Genomic DNA, 19,304 nt, shown 5'->3' with positions numbered 1-19,304 from the left:
CATTTTAAGGAATAACTTGCATAAAATCAAGACAAGGGAAGAATGCATTCCTTCTCCCTTCACACAAGAACGGAAAAGAGCAAGCTGAGAAAGCAGACACAGCAGGAAAAACAAGCAAAGTCGAACACACAGCACTGAAGCCCACGAGACATGAGGTCATCCCTTGAGGTCTAAGAGAAAACTAAGTGATGCTTTTGTGGAACAGACTCCTACCGCAGCTCAGTCTGCCACTGAGTGCCGGAATGCCCCTGCGAGGGCCTCTGTGGTAGCTCTGGAACAGTACTGAAAAAATGAGAGAAGCACATATTGGGAACTATAGGCCACATCATGCTTCCCATCCAGGTCCTACTTGCTACCTGCAGGAATGGAAATTTTATATGAAGGAAAGAAAAGGGAAGCGGTTCTGTTATTAAACCTGGGTGGGCTGAGTAAATGGACTCTGGACTCCGCTAAAATGCTCCAAGAATAATATTCTAGTTGCGTTTAACAAGCAGAACATTTGCATACCATAAACCATAACATTATGACAAACAAACAAAAAACGTGATAAAAAGTCAGATTTTCTGTGTTGGCCAAAGTAAGACTTTTATTTAAAGGCCTGTTCAAGAGTCAACACAGACAAAATCATCTGCCTCTGTGCAAACTTTCTTTCATAATCACTGGTGGTACCTTATTCTTTAGTTCTCTTGCTGACAAAAACAGAAAGTTGGACATCTAAGAAATTCTAATTTAATGAGTCTTAGGATTTTTTCAAATAAAGTAAAACTTTTCCCTCATTTAATTGCTTGAAATCCCAAAAGGAGGGAAAAAGACAAAGCAAACAAGCATGCAAAAGGCCCAGGTCCCTACATCCCTTACAGCTGCTGGAAGCAAAGGGTAGAGGATTCCAACTCCGTGTCCAGCCCCTCGGGCTCAGCAGCTGCAGAAGCTGAGAAAATGGCCCTGTTCCAAAGGGGTCTTTTGCTTCTCAGGCAGTAGTGAGGCTGGCTATTCAAGAGCATCTGGAGGATCTGGTAAATGTCTCAGTCACCTCCCAAGCTCCTGGACACTTCCTAGTCAGCTAATGATAGCAACATGTAAGCGCCAGGACATACCCACCTCACATCCTGTGCTTCACCTGGTCTGAGGATGTGACAGGAAAGGAAGCATTTGCTTTGGGATGTAAGTGGCGGGTGTCGAGCAGTGATGCTGATAACCACCCACACACCTTTAAACAGCGTTAAAGAATGCCTGGGCTCGACTCACGGAGAAAAAGTGTGGGCTAGCACTTCCTTTAAGAAACCAACAAATGTTTAGAAAGCAGTTGAGTTGTAAACATGATGTAAAATCATAACCATGCTGCATCCAGGTGCTTGGAGACGGGGGCGTCTAGCCAGTCTCTTACAATCTTTGTGTAGATTGCTAGAAGGACCCGTTTCCCAGAAAGCGTACAGCGCATTGAGTCAGGAGCTAGCCGTTCGCTGCATAGATGAAAAGGAACAAAGTTTAAGACACTGAAGTATTTGAAAAACACATTTTGCTGGTTTCAAAAGAAATTAGCCAACACAAACCCGCCAGTTTCCATCTACTAAGGAAAGTGACAGTGAGGCGTGGGTTAAAAGCAGAAAGGATTTCTTACTGGTCCTGTCATTACTTTTGTGAAGCTGGTTATGAACACATAAAATGACTTTTCACCATGCTCAGGAAATCAACAATGTGTTAATGAGTGCCTCTCAACCCCACTTTCCTGGGCTACACTTAGATTCTCTGCTATACTCACTACAGTTTTTATATTCCACCCTCTTTTTTTTCTGTAATTTAGTTATTTTATCAACTCCATCACTGAAAGGTAATGAGACAATCTCAGAATGTTTCACTACTCCGGAGTTACTTGTCTCTCAGTAGGAGAAGAGACTTAGCCAGTGAGATGAAGGAAGATGCTAAGCCTCAGCCAATCAGCAGAGACCCTCAAGAGTCTACACATCCTCATGATATAAGTGACTCTCTGCTTGTCACCACCATACTACTAGGTAACAGTGACAAAACTAGCTTTAAAAACAAAACCAAAAAAAACCTTTTTATAGAGTGTAGTATTTTCTTTGTCAGTTGCTTTGGTTTTTCCCCTGCCAGTCGCCTGGGCTCTGCCATAGTTGCAGTCCCCAAATAACACGCAGGAGGCTATATTAATTATACAGCTGTTGGCTGTTTGCTTGTTTCTTACTGGCTATCTCTGACTTAAGTATTTAACCCATAACTGTTAATCTAAGTATTTCTCTTACCGGAGAAAGGGTCTGGACCTCTTACTTCTATGGCGGCTACATGATGTCGCCTGTGTCTCTCTTTCCCAAAATCCTCCTCAACTCCTAGTCCCCCCTATCTTTCTTCTCTATTGGCCAACAGTGCTTTATTGACATATACACGGGCCTTCCACATCAAGTTTTCACTGAGACATTCAAAAGAAGTTTCACCTACAGCAGATCTTAAAACATTAAGAGGAAAAAGAAAAAAACTTAATCAACTCACTGCACTAAAGTCACTAAGAAATGCCTTGTGCTGAGCAGCTTCCCTTAAACCTGCAAGTTAATAATGTGATGGCTAATCCTGGTTGTCAACTTGAATGCATCTGGAATCAACTAAAAGCCCACACCATTCCCTGTTAGCGTTCCCAGCCTTGTGCTTGTGGATCAAGAGGTGAGCTCTCAGTATCACTCCAGCGCCACATCTGCCTGCCAGCTGCCGTGATCCCCACTATGATGGCCACTGACGCTAATCCTCTGAAACCATTAGAGTCCAAATTAAATATTTTATAAAGTTGCCTTGGCTGTGGTGTTTTGTCACAGCATTTGCAAAGTAGCAGAGAGAAATGGGAGATCTAAAGAACGCAGTGTCAACTAAATTGTGTTAGTCACCTATTTGACTAATAGGCTCTAAATTTGTCTTACAAATTTTAATTGCATATAATAGCTGAAAACTTATTTCTAGTACAAGGCTTTTCAGAATGAATCCTTCAAGGAAATAATTGTCAAACACCTCACTGTGGAGCGCTGTGCAGTCTGCTCTCCAAAGAGCAGCCAATGGACAGCACACACAAACACAGCTGCCAGGGCCCATGTCAAAGCTTATTTTTCCAAGAATATTTTAATTAAACCATACAGTCTTAAGAAGTTGGTTTCCTTTTAGTTATTTATAGTCTTCTCGTCATTGCTTTTCGTACTTTTCTCTCAAGTCTCTTAGTGAGCTTTCAGTAAGTGTTTGTATTACAGTTGGAGATGAAAATAATTACCATCTAATAAGAAATTTTAAAATAACAAATCTCATCATTTCCCTGCCATGTTTTGCTCAAATGTTTTGTATTTTTTATAACCACTTCCATAAACAATTGTCCCTGTGCCAACTTCCACACACCTGACTGTTCCCTTCAAGGGATGTTTTCACTACCCACAATCTACACTGTAAGATGACACCTTAAAACCATTTCATGTTGGTTTTCCTCTGCAAATGAATTCATAAAATTTATTTCTAACTTAATGATGCTAAGTTGGCTGTGTTCCCCTTTGAGTCACTACATCATGCTAGAGCTACTTTCTCATGGGGATGGAAGGAGATGCAGACTTATACAATATTTAAATTTTTAAAAACCGCATTTTCATTGTTCTGGGAAAGCAGGGCAGCTTTTCAGTAAATAGCACCATAATCCTGCTGGGTGACAGCACAGGCTAACAAAGGATGAGCACAAAGGATGTCAAAGAGAAACTTTGTCAAAGAAGCATAGAGCTGTTTTTACAGCCAATACAACACTCTTCCCTACAGTTTCCAGAGACTACTGCTTCTTTTTTCCTACTTTCCATCATTGAAAATAGATTTTTTTCATAAACTATATTCTGATTACAGTTTCTCCACCAGCTCTTCTAAGGTCCTCCCTACCTCCCATCCCATCCTAATCCACCCCTTTTGTATCTCTTAGGAAACAAACAGGCATCTAGAGCAGAAGAATAAAATAAGATAAGACAAAGACAGGCAAACTAGAATAGAACAAAACAAACAAATAGAAGGAAAAAACGAAGAAAAAGGTGAAGAAACACAGATGTAGGGACACACATTTTCTTCTTTTTTTTCCTTTTTTTAATTTAAATTAGAAACAAGCTTGTTTTACATGTCAATCCCAGTTCCCTCTCCCTCCCCTCCTCCCCTGTTCCTCACCATCCCCTATCCCATCCCCTTTCTGCTCCCCAGGAAGGGAGAGGCCTTCCATGGGGGATCTTCAAAGTCTGTCATATCATTTGGAGCAGGGCCTAGGCCTTCCCCCTTGGGGACACACATTTTCAAACACATGCAAATCCCATAAAAATAAAAAACCAGAAACCATAATGTATATGCAAATGACCTGTAAGGTTAAAAAATATAAATATCCTGGGGGGGGGGGCGGCAGTGTCATTTAGTTTGTTTTGCATTGGCCATCTGCTGCCCGAATGGAGCCTGACCTGAAGATTGGGTTGTATTCCCAGGAAGACTTCGTTGGAGAAAACTGAACTTCCATTTGCAAGCAGATATCATCTGGGGATAGATTCTGGGTTAGGGATGTGGGCTGGTGTCCACTTCTCCTATCAGCACCAGGACCTCGTCCGACACAGACCTACCCAAGCCCTGTGCATGCTGCCACAGCCTCTGTTCATGTACACATTGGTCCTGCTATATTTAGAAAGCCTTGTTTCCCAATGTCCTTCATCCCCTCTTGTTGGGGAAGTCCTGTGTATATGTCAATAAAGCACTGTCTGGCCAATAGGAATCTAGATAGGTGGGGCTAGGAATCCAGGAGGACTCTAGGAAGGAGAAACACAGGAGAGTTCGAGATGTAACGCCATGGGGTAGGAGCCCGGAACTATTCTCCGGTAAGAGACATACTTAGATTAACAATTATGGGGTAATTACTTAAGTCAGAGCTAGCCAGTAAGAGACAAACAAGGCCAACAGCTTCATAATTAATATAGCCTCCTGTGTGTTTATTTGGGACTTATGCGGCTCTAGAACCAGGCTGGCGGGAAAGCTTCTCACAAAGAAAAAGCTTCTCTTAACACCCTCTAGCTCTTAAAATCATTCCATCTCTTCAGCAGGGTTCCCTGAGCCCATTTAGGATTGAGTATTCCGAGGCCTCTTGCTCTCTATACATTGTCTGGCCTTGTTCCCATCAACAGCAAGAGGAAGCTTCTCTGATGGTGGCTGAGGAAGAGACTAATATGTGAGTATAGCAGAATGTTAATAGGAGGTATTTTATTTCTACATTCCTTTATCAGAATAATAGTATTTGTTTTCTTCCCTGGGTCCCTGGCCTATCTAGCCTCGGGTTCTTGGCCACCTGGGCAGTGTTGGGCATAGGCTTGATCTCATGGGAATAGCCTTAATTCCAACCAGATGTTGGTTGGTTACTGCCAGAAGCTTTGTGCCACTGTTGCATTAGCACTTGGTACAAGCAGGTCATCCTTGTAGATTACAGGGTTTGTAGCTGGGTTGGTGTTTACCTTTCTCTTCTGATAGTCTGCCGAGTACCATCCAGTGCCACTTACACTAGTCCAAAAGGGCGAGGGCTCTAGCTAATCACCAGCTCAAATTCTGGGTGTTCAATGAGTCATGTAGGTATTGTCAGCAGTAGCACCTTACCACCAGTTTGGCAATAGCTTTTTTGGGGGGTTCTTATGGGAACGTTTTGGCCGACTATTTGATTAGATGAGACCCATTCCTGGGAGTTTCATTTGGTGATGAGTTGTGTCTAGAAGGGGCTCTGTCTCCCTTGTAATTTGGATTGTATATAAATATATTTTCCATATATATTTAATATAATATATATATATATTTAAAACTTTTTAGTTTTTCAGACAAGTAGTATTTGGTTTTGCCCTAGGTCTCTGGACTATCTAGTCTCTGGTTCTTGAACACCCAAGTAATGTTTGGTATAGATTCCAGCTCATAGAGTAGGCCTTAAGTCAAATTAGACAATGGTTGACTACTTTCACAAATTTTGTGCCAACACTGCCCTGGCATATTTTGGAGGAGGCAGACTTGATGGTAGATCAAATGTTTTGTGCCTAGGTTGGTGTTAATGTTTCTCTTTGGGCTGCCTGCAGAGTACCTTCCCATATCAAGGACACTAGAACTCAGGGGTGTAGGTTTGATGCCAGCACCAGCTCAACCTCTCCTTATTCAACGAAATGTGTGGGTGTTGTTTTCATCAAGGGGATTTTTCTGTCCATTTGCAGAGAGCAACCTATTATCTTGGCAGCAGTCTGAGTTGTTTGAAAATTTCCATGGGACTCCTTTGGCCAACAACTCAATTGGATGTAACCCAGTCCTGGTACTGGAAGCTTTGTTTAGTGACAAAAGATGAACAGCTGGAACTCCATCTTCTTCATTATTTGGAGACTTCATTAGGATCACCTTCATATCTCTAAAAAGTTTCCACTGTGTTAGGTTGCATAATACCTCTCAAATACCCATCAATTCCAGCTGCCCTCCCCACATACCCTTCCTCAACCCCACCCTTCCTCCCTCTCCCCATTGATCCTCCAATTCCTGCCACCTCTACCCCAGTCCACCCATAAAGTCTATTCTATCTACCCTCCAGACACTTCCTGTGTATTTGACCTCTCTGTGACTACAGATTGTAGGTTGGTTATCATCTATTGAATGACTAATGTTCACATATAAGCAAATACATAACATATTTATCTTTCTGGGTCTGGGTTATCTCACTCAGGGTGAATTTTTATTTTTTCCATTCATTTGCCTACAAATTTCACAATGTTATTTTTTTAGCAACTGAGTAATTCTCATTGTGTAAATGTACCACATTGTGTTTGTCCATTCTTCAGTTGAGGGACATCTAAGTTGTTTCCATTATCTGGCTATTATAAATAGAATAGCAACAAACATAGTTGAGTAAGTATCCTTGTAGAAAAATGAAGCATCTTTTGGGTATACCCAGAATGGTATATCTGTATCTTAAGGTAGATCAATTCCCAACTTTCTGAGGACCACCATACACATACCCAAAGTGGCTGTACGAGTCTGAACTCTCATAAGTAATGGATGAGTGTTCCCCTTGTTACACTCCCTTGCCAACATGAAGTGTCACTTGTGTTATTGGTCTTAGCCATTCTGACAATGTTCTGATTATCATTTAAACATACCTCTCTTTCCATAGGGTGTTATCACTTATAGTTATTGTCTTGCAGTACACTCTGCTGATTATCCCTCTTCTATAGCTAATTGGTGTCTTCAATGGAATGGTTATGTGACAGAATGCTCAAGGGTGACTTTCTGCAGTAAGAATTTATTTATATACAGCAGGCACACAATTAATACATAACAAACTTTAATGAAAAAAACAAAAGAAAATTACCTCACCACTGTCTGGAGGGAACCATGTCTTCTCTCCCCTTCTGCTAGTACCCGTGCTTAAATCTGTGTTTAAAATCTTGTCTTTGTTGACTCCAATTTTGTGTCATTAAAAAAGAAGTTGTCTAATTTCAGAACAATGATATGACCAAGTTCATTAGCATCTTGAATCTCTAAACTATAATAGATGAGGGGTGTGCCTTGCTGTGTTCAAACTCATTTAATATCTAAGAACATCAATGCTACATTTCTATTTTCGGAACAATGAATTACACAGATGTGAACTTTTCCCTACCAACTTTCTACTTCAGATGTGAACTATCCAGATTAAATCCCAGTTTCACAATTTGTTTTGTATGCATGCCTACCCCTAGTGAGTGGGTGCTTTCTGCTTTGTGAAATGCCTACCTCAGAAAGACATTTAAAAATGAACATTCTTAAACCAGTGAGATGGCTCAGTGGTAAAGGTACCTCCCACCAAGCCTGACAGCCTGAATTTCACCCAGAGGACGTAGGTGGTGGAAGGAGAGAGCCAATTCCCACAAGTTGTCCTCTATGCACTCCCCTTCCTGACACAGACATAAAATGAATAAATGTAATGCAATATCTTAAGATTTTAATTTACATGTAAAATGTTGAGCCTATTACCTAACATATCATATTTAACAATTCTGGCTAGGTTCTATTACATGTGTCAAAAATAGGATTGGGTTCAGAACTGTCAGTTTGCAATTTACAAAAGAGTTGTGTGAGTACTCGTGATTGTATTCATAATTACTAAGACCTGTCAATCATTGTCATTAAAGAAATCATCTCTAAATGTAAACATTAAACAAAACTGATTATTTTATAATATAAAGCTAATTGTTTAGTTTAATAAATAATCAAGTATCCAGAGTTACAGAATTGGTAATAAAACAAATATGTGTGTTTGAATTCCTCTAACAGAACAAAAAAAATATGTTACCATTTAATAAGGGGAAAAAGTGACATAATAAAAAAGATTTATTTTAAAATACACTAAAAGACTATTTGGATGCACTATAGTTTTTACAAACCAGATTTTGATGACATAGCCAAATGAGTCAAAAACATGTGAATTAAATTTTCCTTTAAAAACTGCATATGGTGTAAAAACAAATAAAAAATAAAACACTGAGTACAATGATCTTGGACTTTAATAAATGTCAAATACTTTAAAATAGTGGCATTTGTAAATGTAAAAGGTCAGACATTCATTAAGTAGCATTTTCTTGTATGTTTTTTATTTTTACTTCAATCTCAATAATTTCCACTTGACTTAAACTTGATGTAACATAATTTTATAAATTTTGAATTAGGCTATACTATACTCTAGTACTGTAAAGTTTATCCTGCTCACATCCCAATTTTAGTAACTAAAAATAATAAAACTTATCATACAAGAAAGTACTACTAAAATAAGGTCACATGACAACAAATGAAAAACATTGGCTTACAAAGGTTGTTGGCTAAATGGAACAATCTAACCACATAGCCTAGACTCAGATTAACTTTCCTTATATAGCATCTGTTGTACACTTCTCTTAAGGAGACATGAACAAATGTCTATTTGCCCCATGGTGATCAGATAGGATGCAAGCATTAATTCTATTTTTATAACTGTTTGCATTAGCTTTGTGTCTTAAGTATTTGGTAGGTACTAGAGAAAATTGAGCTGCTGAGAAGAAAGTATATTCCTTTGTATTTAGGTAAAATGTTTATAAATATCTGTTAGGGTCATTTGATTTATGACATTATTTAACTCTGACATTTCTCTGTTTAGGTTTTGGCTAGATGACCAGTCTATTGGTTGAGAGTGGGTACTCAAGTCACCCATTATCACTATGTGAGGGCCCAACACATGACTTTAGCTGTAGTAATGTTTCTTTGTGAACTTTGGTGCCTAAATGGTTGCAATATCTTGGTGGATTCTTCCATTGGTGAATATGTAGTGTCCTTTCCTATCTCTTCTGTTTAGTTTTGGTTTGAAGTCTATTTTGTCAGATATTAAAATGACCATACTGGCCTGCTTCTTGGATTCATTTGCTTAGAATACCTTTTTCCATCTTTTTAACCTGAGGTGATGTCTATTCTTAAAGTGTGTGTTTCTTGGATGCAGCAGAAAGATGAATCCTGTTTTCGGATACAACCTATTAGTCTGTGGCTTTTTATTGGAGAGTTAAGACCATTAACATGGAGAGTTATCAATGAGCAGAACTTATAGATTCCTGATACTTTGTTGTTATGCTACTTGTTTTTCCTTCCTCTTTGTAATACTGTCCTGGCATTATTTGTTCCTTGTGTCTTTTTCATTGAGGTTAACACATCAGAGTGAAGTTTCCTTTTAGTGTCTTCTGTAGATATGGTTGGTAGATAGGTTTGGCTAAAATTTGATTTTATTATGGAATGTTTTTCTTTCTTCTTTGGTTGTGATTGATAGCTTTGTTGAGTATAGTTGTCTGGTCTGGTGTCTGTTGTCTCTCAGAGTTCACTGAACAGCCATGCAGGCCTTTCTGGCTTTCAGAGTCTCCAGTAAGAAGTGAACTGTGAGGAATGATGGCTTTTTTGCCTGTCCCCAAACAGAAACCATGGAACTGGGTTGGAGAAAGTTGCATGTAAAAACCTTTTTCTCACATATTTCCCCATTACTGAAATTATGAGGATCTACCTTTATATGTGACTTGGTATTTTCCATTTCAGTTTTTAATATTCTCTTGGTTCTATCCATTTAGGACTTTGATCATTATGTATTATAGAGAATTTCTTTCCTGGTCCTGCCTATATGTGTTCTGTATGCCTCCTGTACCTTGAGAGGTACCTCCTTCTTTAGATTGAGGAGTGTTTTACTAATTTTATTAAAAATATTCTCTGTGGGATGGGGCATAGTTCAATGGTTAAGAACACTTGCTACAGCTGGGCAGCGGTGGCACACGCCTTTAATCCCAGCACTCAGGAGGCAGAGGCAGGTGGATCTCTGTGAGTTCTGAGACAAGCCTGGTCTACAAGTCTACAAGAGCTAATTCCAGGACAGCCTCCAAAGCCACAGAGAAACCCTGCCTCAAACCCACCCCCAAAGAAAAGAACACTTGCTACTCTTCCAGAGGACCCAAATTCGAATCCCAGGACCAACATGGTGGTTCACCATCACTTGTAATTCCAGTTTGTGGGAATCCTATGTCTGTTGCCTCCTAGGACAGTGGACCCATGTGCACATACACACACACACACACACACACACACACACACACACACACACACACAATTAAAAATAATAAAAATAATCTTTTTTGTTTGTTTGTTTTTTTACAAGACAGGGTTTCTTTGTATTGTTTTGGAGGCTGTTGGTCCAGCCCGGCCTGGAACTCACAGAGATCTGCCTGCCTCTGCCTCCCAAGTGCTGGGATTAAAGGTGTGCGCCACCACCGCCCGGCATAAAAATAATCTTTAAATATATTTTTCTGTGCCTTTGACCTGGACTTCTTCTTTTCTATCCTATTTTTTATTAATTGTGTCTTTTTGTAATGTCCTAGATTTCCTGGATGTTTTGTGCCTGGGTGTTTTGTTTTGTTTTGTTTTGTTTTTAGATTTAACATCTTCTTTGACTCCTTGTCTAAGTTTTTTTTTTTTTACCTTGTCTTCAATGTCTGATATTCTCCCTTCCATGTCTTATAATCTGTTCATAAGGCTTACTCTGAGGTTTGTGTTTGACATTTTAATTTTTTATTTCCAATTTTATTGCAATTTATATTTCCTTTAGTTATTCTATCTCCTTCTTTAATTCTATTTTCATGTCTTAAATAATTTTCAGTGTGTTATTCTGTTGGTTGTGTTTTCATGGACTCACAGACCCTTCTTTGGGGTCCTTGAACACATTCATAACTGTAATTTTGGCCTTTGTGTTTCTACTACATTGCGTTTCCTGGAACCTACTCCGATAGGATCACTGGTAGAGCAGGTTGTCTTGGCTGTTAATGCTTATGTTTTTGAGCTAGGATTTAGGTAACTGGAGTTATGATGCTTGAGGTATTACTTGGTGTTGATACTTAGTCTTGTCCTTGTTGGGTGGGTATTCTGCTGTTTGGTTGTTGTCTCTCTGGAACATAGGCAAGTGTGATGTCTGGCGAGTCCCTGGTAGAGAGAGATTCTGTGGGCCAATGGGTAGCAGAAAAATGGAGATGGTATAGGAGTATAGGCTGAGAGGAGCTCTGGGAAAGAGCTAGAGGGGCCAGGGTTCATACCAAAAGACAGAGTTCCCAATAACAGAGGTGGTCTTGAAGGAGGTGCTTCTGCTAGTTTGTTGGTATAAGAATAGGCACAAGTCTGGAGATATCATAATGGATAATAGGAAGATAATAAAAATTCCATACCTGAGTTTCAGTCCAGTGTAGCAGCTGGGGGTCCCTGGTAGAAAGTGTTTCTGTGGGTTGGCAGTTGACACAAAGGAATGGAGATGAGCTAGTAGACTCATTTATAATAATTTATTTTAAAATATTAGTACATTATATAAATAACTAACAACAACTGTTTTTTTTTGCTCAGAAATGTCTATTAATCTCCCATCAGGGATTATGACAGGATGTTGAGTAAACTTTTTTTTACATTCCTGAAACCAAGGCCAAGACCCATAGCTAAAGATAATAAATCCTAAATTCTATAAAGCTATGACCTCCCGCAGGGCTTACTATGACAGATTAAATCGAAATTTGGCTTTACAGTAAACCCCACGTCCCTGAACACACAACCAGAAACAGAAGGTGATGTAAGTATAAAGGACAACATATGGAGAAGAGAAAGTTCTTTAGAGAGATTTTTGTGGGAAGCCAAGAGCATCCCTTACCAAAAGCCAAGGGAAAGAACTCATATGTGAAGACCAGAGCATCAGCTAAATGCTTGGGCCTTGCAAATGATTCAAATAAAAGCACAAAATGACACAGGACTGTTAGATAAAGTGGCTGTGTCTAAAATCTTTTTCTCAGAAAGAAGCTTGTACTTCTGGGTCTGAATGATGGCCTAAGAAGGTAAGAGGATGTAGAAATTTCCTTCTTGTTGAGATCACTGAGTGTATGTAAGGGTGTGGAAAAGGATGCCAATGCTGTCTCTAAGAGGCACAATGCAGACATTGACAAATCTCACCAGGAAACACCAGATGCCTGAGTAGTGTTTACCACTGTTCATTGAAACCATCCCAGTCAACCCCTTGGGCAAAAGTTCAATAGCATCCCGGATAACTTGGTGACATCATAGTATCTTCAGTTTTCATCAGTTCTTCTCATGTTCTCATCTTTCATGGTCCCACCTCAGCCTGTAACAGGTCCACAAAGAGAAGATTTAAGCAGTCAATCAAAGTTTTTAAATAAAATGTTACTGAGTGAAGTCATTCAGGTCAAGAAAGACAAGTATTGCATGTTCTCTCTCACATGCAGTTCCTAGCTTCAAATATTTAGTTTTGTGTGTTTAACGTGGACTATATTTGGAAGCCACCAGGTGGGGAGCAGCAGAAAACATTAATCAAGGAGATAGTAAAATACAGGTACAATGAAAGTAATGAGGAGAAACACTGAGACCAGAAAGATTCAAGAATGGAAGGGAGTGGGGAAATAAGGAAATGAGGGGCTAAAGGTATGTTAAATTGTGCACGAAAAGAAACTATGTGAGAATTACTATCTTTCAGCCCAAGAGAAAAATATAATTAAGGGTGGAATAGAACACATGTGTTGTGTGACAGGCTTTTCCTGGGGAAACCAAGACATACCCAAGCAAGGGAACCCATGACAGTCCAAAGTACTGATTGTACCAATGCCCAGTTTAGTGAGCCAATGAGTTTTTAATTAGGAATGCTAACAGGAACGGTGGTAAGGGGTAACTCAAAAGAAGCAGTAATGACTCAAAACCTGATGTATCACCAGCAAGCCCACCACAACATGGGTGATGGCTGCAGTTGTACTTTTTTGGGTCACCAGCTCCTAACTAATGACATGGAGACTTCTTATTAATTATGAAAGCTTGGTCATAGCTTAGGCTTATCCCCAAATAGCTATTAAACTTAACCTGTTTATACTAATCTATGTTCCAACATGAGGCTCGTTAACTTTCCTCAGTACCGTACATCTGACCTCCTCCATGTCTTGCTGACAAATCCTGCCTTAGATTCTTCCCAGCATTCCTATCTCTCTCCAGAAGGCCTGCCTATCCTCTCCTGCCTAGCTATTGGCTGCTCAGCTCTTTATTAAACCAATCAAAAGCTGCCTTAGGAAGGTGAGGTAAAACAGTAATACATCTTCATACAATGTGATCAAATATCCTGCAGCAGATGACTCCTGTAAACTGCAGCCCTGAAGCTCTCCTTTCAGCTTGCAGGCAGTTTCACAGTATAAGCATCTCTTTCCCTCCACATTTTTGTTATCTAGAGTATCAATCCCCAACAACTGTTTAATTATTTTAGCACTACTAGATAACCACCCTGAGGAAGCTTCCAAATTCCCATTCTCCCTGCCATGTTACCTTCTATTTACTTCATGAGGCTCAAGAGCCACCCTTCCTTCTTGGAGTAAATGTTTTGATTTGGAAGGAATGTTGCAATTCTGAAGAAGAGGCCGTACAATATGTGACAGAAGCACAAAGATAGTGTTGGGATTGTGTTAGAGGGGTGGAAAGGAGAAGTGGTAGAGGCTAACAAAAAAAAAAAAGAGGATATATGAAGAAACCTTATAAAAACCCTCCAGTTTGGAAGCTAATCAAAAATATGTAATCTTTAAAGGAGCCTGAACAGAGGGACCCTGAATAAATGGACAATACTGCTCCCAGAAGACATTAGCTATTAAATGAAAATCTCAGGGCCAGACTGTGGTGATACATTGTTTACGATCTAACAAAGTTTGCCTCCAGATCAGAATGCAAAGCCAGCCACACTAATTAGCCATAGAGGCAAGGCATGGTGGCCCACACCTTTAATTCCAGGACTAAGGAGACAGCAAGAGATGGAAATCTGTGAGTGCAAGGCCACCCAGGGTTACATGAGAGTGAATCAGCCTAAAAGAGAAACAGAGTTCATGCCTTTATTCTGATATTCACTTCTGAATCCCTCCTGAGGATGTAGAAATTAGCACCAATGTACAAAAGATGCCATTTCAGACATAGATCAATTGCATGATTCGTTATGGAGCTAATCCTGAGATTTAGTTATCCCATCCCTACTTTGAGTGCTATTTACACAAAGCCTTCAGCATATGCCTGCAAATTCTTAGTCTTCACACTAAATATCAGATCTTTACCAAGAATAGCTTCTTTGCCAATGGTTTGTACAACACTGGGCACTGGTTTTTCTTTTGTTCAACATTAATGGATTATTTGCCTGCTTCTGGCTCCCCTACCCCAACACCTGAGAACTCTAGCCCAGTCAGTGCCCTTTGCCATAACCAATGGCTTCTACTGAGTTTCCATGATAGGAAGAGTTGTAGCATCCACTGTTTTTCTGTCAGGGAAATCAGTCACAAATAGTGGCATAGCTAAAACCTGAGTTCTCTCAATTGCCCACCCTTGCAACACTTTGCATAACAGAGGCATTCACCTGAGGCAGTGGGAGGAACTGTTTCAAAGGAAGGCTGATATGGACTCAGCAGTGAAAAACCAGGTATTGTATAACTTAACTCCTACAGCCACCCCAGTGCCAGCAGCCAGTTTCTTCCCATGGATTTGAAAGAAAATAAATTGTATTTTGTTCTTATTCCCTGTTTTTAAAAAAAGTATCAGTATAGGGTCTGGAGAGACTGCTCAGTTGTTAAGAGCAATGGCTCTTCTTATAGAGGACAGAGGTTCTGTTCTCAAAATCCATGTGGTGATTCACAGCCATCTCCAACTACAGCTCCTAGAGAGCCAGTACCTCTTCTGACCTCATCAGGCACCAGGCACATACATGATACACACACATACATGCAGGCCAAATAATCGTACACATAAAATAAAATAATCAGTCTCATTATATGGCAGAAAAAGAACAGTGGTCAGTTGCTTATGCCTCATACACAGCACTTTTTCCCCCAATTTCATAAGTTGACAGATTTCTCCCTAACTTTATAGTATTGAGAGTCTTAATTGGTATTGTAAGTATATTCCACCTTATAGAATGTCATATTAAGCCACTATAGACAAGCTTTCCCTTGAATCTATGTGTAATTAGTCCTGAAGTTCACATTACAATAAGAAAGATTATCTTCTTTAAGTCATAACTTGTAGTTCATTTAAAGTCTGATCTTCACATACAAAGAGAAACAGATGGTTGAATATGATCTTCCAGAATGAATAAATGTCAAGAACATTCTTCAGCTGTAGTTGATACCTATGGGAATTTGGAGAGTACAGTGTGTAATGCACTCTTAATCCATATGTATGTGAGTTGTCACCTTTGCCAAAGTCATTGCTGTATTTGTATTGGCGAATCTCAACAATGCATTATGTCCAAATGCAAGCTCCTAATACTGTGCAGAACTACAAAATAAAATGTTGCCTGTGCTTCACAGAATGAAAGTTAGCTTTTTTTTAAAAAATCGAAGAAAAAATATAAACTCATAGCAAAATTGAGTTAAAATTGGCCTTGGCATAGTATCATGTACATCTTGACTTCTTATACAGCCTACTCAACTTCACACCTGACAGAAAACATTAACCTAAAAGAGAAAAAATCAAAACAGTAAAGTTTGTCTTTCCATTATATTGTGTAAGTTTCCATATGTGAGGTACATATAGTACAATGAATATGCATTGTTCAAAGAAACTATGTTAAATTCATGTACAAGAGTGTACCAACATTGTGCAAAATTTCACATGCAGCATCTCCTGGTGCCCCAAAGTTTAAATTTCAGGATTTGAGAAAATCCACTGGTTTCTCCTGATTTAGAAAGGTAACTCCCAGAAAATTAAGAAAAGAGGAATTTTTCTGATCATAATTTTTTAAATCTATAAGATTTTGTTATAACACACTTACAGGTGTTATAAGATCAGGAAAAAGCCAGTATAACTTACCACTGTACTGAGGCAAGGGCAAGAAAGAAAAGGTTCACAGATGTGGGAACACCAGACCTTGAACAGAGACCCACTTCCCTTCAGCCTGGGAGTAGGCAGCTGTAAGACAATGTTTACTGAAAACATGTTTACTGAAAACAATTCAGTGCCATAGAGCTCTTGGTAGGGCTCCAATAAGGGCTCACTCACTGAAACACCATGACTTTGATCCCCCCTACAGCTAGATGCTTCTTCCTGCTCCCTGCTGTTTCTCCCCGATTCTGGGGCCAGAGATTAAACCACCAGCCAGGAGGGTGAGAAGTCTGTGAGAGCTGTGAGAGGTGTGTGAGAGCTCGGTTGGAGAATTGTGTGTGTATGGATAACAGAAGTTTTTAAAAAGGGAAGCGTTTTTTCTTGGGGAGTTCTCCTAAGCCGACTTGGGGAGCATAAAGTTTTCTTAAAGCAACCGACAGGTCTCTGTGTCATCTATCCCGACCACCTCGCTACATTCTCGGATGCAGGCTGCTCAGCAGGTGCAAAACGCAGACAAGAAAAGATAAAATAGAATTAGCTGTACTCAGTGAATTATATAACATCTGCAGAAAAATCACAAAGAATTTCCAAAAACAAGGAGAAAACTGTATGTGGAGAAATTAAAAGACACAAGTCTGGAATGAAAAAAAATAGTCACTTGTATTTCTATATAATGGAGCAAAGATTCAGTAACATTTATAAACGAACATTGAAAGAAGCTCAGATAATTCAGGGTAATAGGGCTGCCTGCTCATAAGCTAATGACAAAGTCAGAAAGTAAAACATGGGATATACATAAGGATAGAAAGAAGAGAACTCAGGAAGGACATAAAGGATACCTGCATAGAGCACAAAAGCAAATGAGTGAATCAAATAACAAGCCAAACACAGATCAATAACACTTTAAAGATTTTAAAGATTGTCTAAAATGGACTCTAACTGCACAGAGTAAGATAGATAGATAGATAGATAGATAGATAGATAGATAGCAGAAAGATGGTTATGGATGGGTGATAGATAAGCAGATAGATGATAGCTAGATAAATGATAGATGATAAATATGTAGATATAGATAGATGATAGATAATATAAATTGATAGAGTATAGGCATATGATAAGTAGATGATAGATATATGATTGATATAAATAGATGATAGATTGATAGATTGATTATAGGTAGATGATAAATAGATGATAGACATATGATTAATATAAATAGATGATAGAGATTATATAGATAGGTTATAGATGATTGATAAATATATGATAGCTAAATAAATGATAGATGCATAGATAAGATAGATAGATAGATAGATAGATAGATAGATAGATAGATAGATAGATAGACAGACAGACAGACAGACAGATAACTCTGGGACCCAGCAGAGAAGTTAAGAAATTAACAGTAAACTGGAAAGTAGTCAGTTGAATTCGAAACTTTAAAGCTTGGAAACAAGTAAACTTAACTGGGGAGAAAAGTAATGAAGAGAAATTGTCAAGGATCCAATGAAGTTTCTCTACTCTTTGAAGATGACAAAGCTGAGAAGGCTCCCACACATACAACTCAAAAGGAATAGCTAGTAAAGATGAAATGGTATGAAAAAAGCCTACAGCAGAAAGTTCTGCTACAGCCAAAAAAAAAAGCATTTCAAATACAAAGTATCCAGTTCTGTCACATGCTTCTAGTGAGAACTTACAGGTGAGAAGTGACCCCTATGTCAGAAACTGTGGAAATCACTCCTGTCCCTGAAGAAAAACTCTAGAGACAAAATAATCTGGATAAGTTCAAGAGAAGACTATATACATTAGCACTGTGCCAATCTTACCCACACTGGAGATTTAGAGTTAAAATAAGATCACCTTCTTCTTCACCCTCTAAACTGATGACTCCGACTTTGATTAATTGTACTTCTGAGAAGTTCTCCATCAACTGCCTCAGTAATTTCCTAGGTGGCCCCAGCACCTAGTTGTTTGATCATTTCATGTCTGAAAAAAGGCTATGCATGCACATATACAGGTGTGTGTTGTATATATGTAAGCACATGTAAAGGCCAGAGATGGATGTCAGGTGCCTTCCTCAATCACTCTCTATCTCATTTTTGAACAGGGTCACATGTTGTACCTAGAGTCTTACCAATTTGGCCAGCATGGCTGGTCAGTAGCATCTGCCTCTTTCAAACTCCCAACACTGACATGCCTTGCTTTTTACCTAAGTTCTCACAATCCAGTGAGATCATGGTGCTTGTGTAGCAAACACTTCCCCAACCGAGCCACCTCCTTAGCCTCACATTATGGGATTTTTAATATAAGACACACACCTAAGGATCCCATGGCCAATTGAGTTTAGAAATTATCTAACATATTTTGTCATTTGTTAGAGACAAATAAAAGATGTTCATAATGTTTAACTGGAACCATTTTTATTGAACATGTTGAAATATAGTAATTTAGGCCCAATGACCTTTTCAAAGAATTCAGAGGGCTCACCTGGAGAGACAGCTCAGCTACTTGAAGAGATTCTGCCCAGAAAAAGAAAGGGGAAGAAAGAAGGAAAGAAGGAAGGAAGGAAGGAAGGAAGGAAGGAAGGAAGAGCGCTTACTTCCTTCTCTGTTGCTATGATGACAAAAGCCAACTTTGGGAGAGTTGCTTTAGCTTACAAGTTACAGTCCATCATCAAGGAAGCAGGGCAGGAGCTCAAGTGAGGAGCCTGGGATAAGCAACTGGAATAGAGACCAGAGGAATGCTGCTTGGTGGGTTGCTTTCTTACAAACCTAGTACCACCTGAACAGGAGTGGCACCACTCATAGTTTGCTGGGCCTTCCCAATTTCTTTCCAAGTGACTCTATGTGTCAAGATGTCAAAACCAACTCCCACAGAAGGAAAGA

The 19,304-nt window shown here is 39.3% G+C and overlaps 1 long non-coding RNA gene across 1 annotated transcript in view; it reads right to left on the bottom strand.

Moving 5' to 3' along the window:
• Positions 1-11,028: 11,028 nt before the first annotated feature.
• LOC110341561 overlaps positions 11,029-19,304 on the bottom strand; it is a 50,654-nt gene continuing 42,378 nt past the window's right edge. The window contains exon 3 of the long non-coding RNA XR_002383526.2: positions 11,029-12,691. This is a non-coding gene — a long non-coding RNA (uncharacterized LOC110341561). The remainder of the gene's footprint in view (positions 12,692-19,304) is intronic.

The sequence above is a fragment of the Mesocricetus auratus genome, unplaced genomic scaffold (genome assembly GCF_017639785.1).
Source record: "Mesocricetus auratus isolate SY011 unplaced genomic scaffold, BCM_Maur_2.0 Super-Scaffold_100691, whole genome shotgun sequence".
Classification (NCBI taxonomy): Eukaryota; Metazoa; Chordata; class Mammalia; order Rodentia; family Cricetidae; genus Mesocricetus; species Mesocricetus auratus.
The sequence above is the reverse complement of the archived record's forward strand: the minus strand, read 5'-3'. Positions and strand labels throughout refer to the sequence as shown.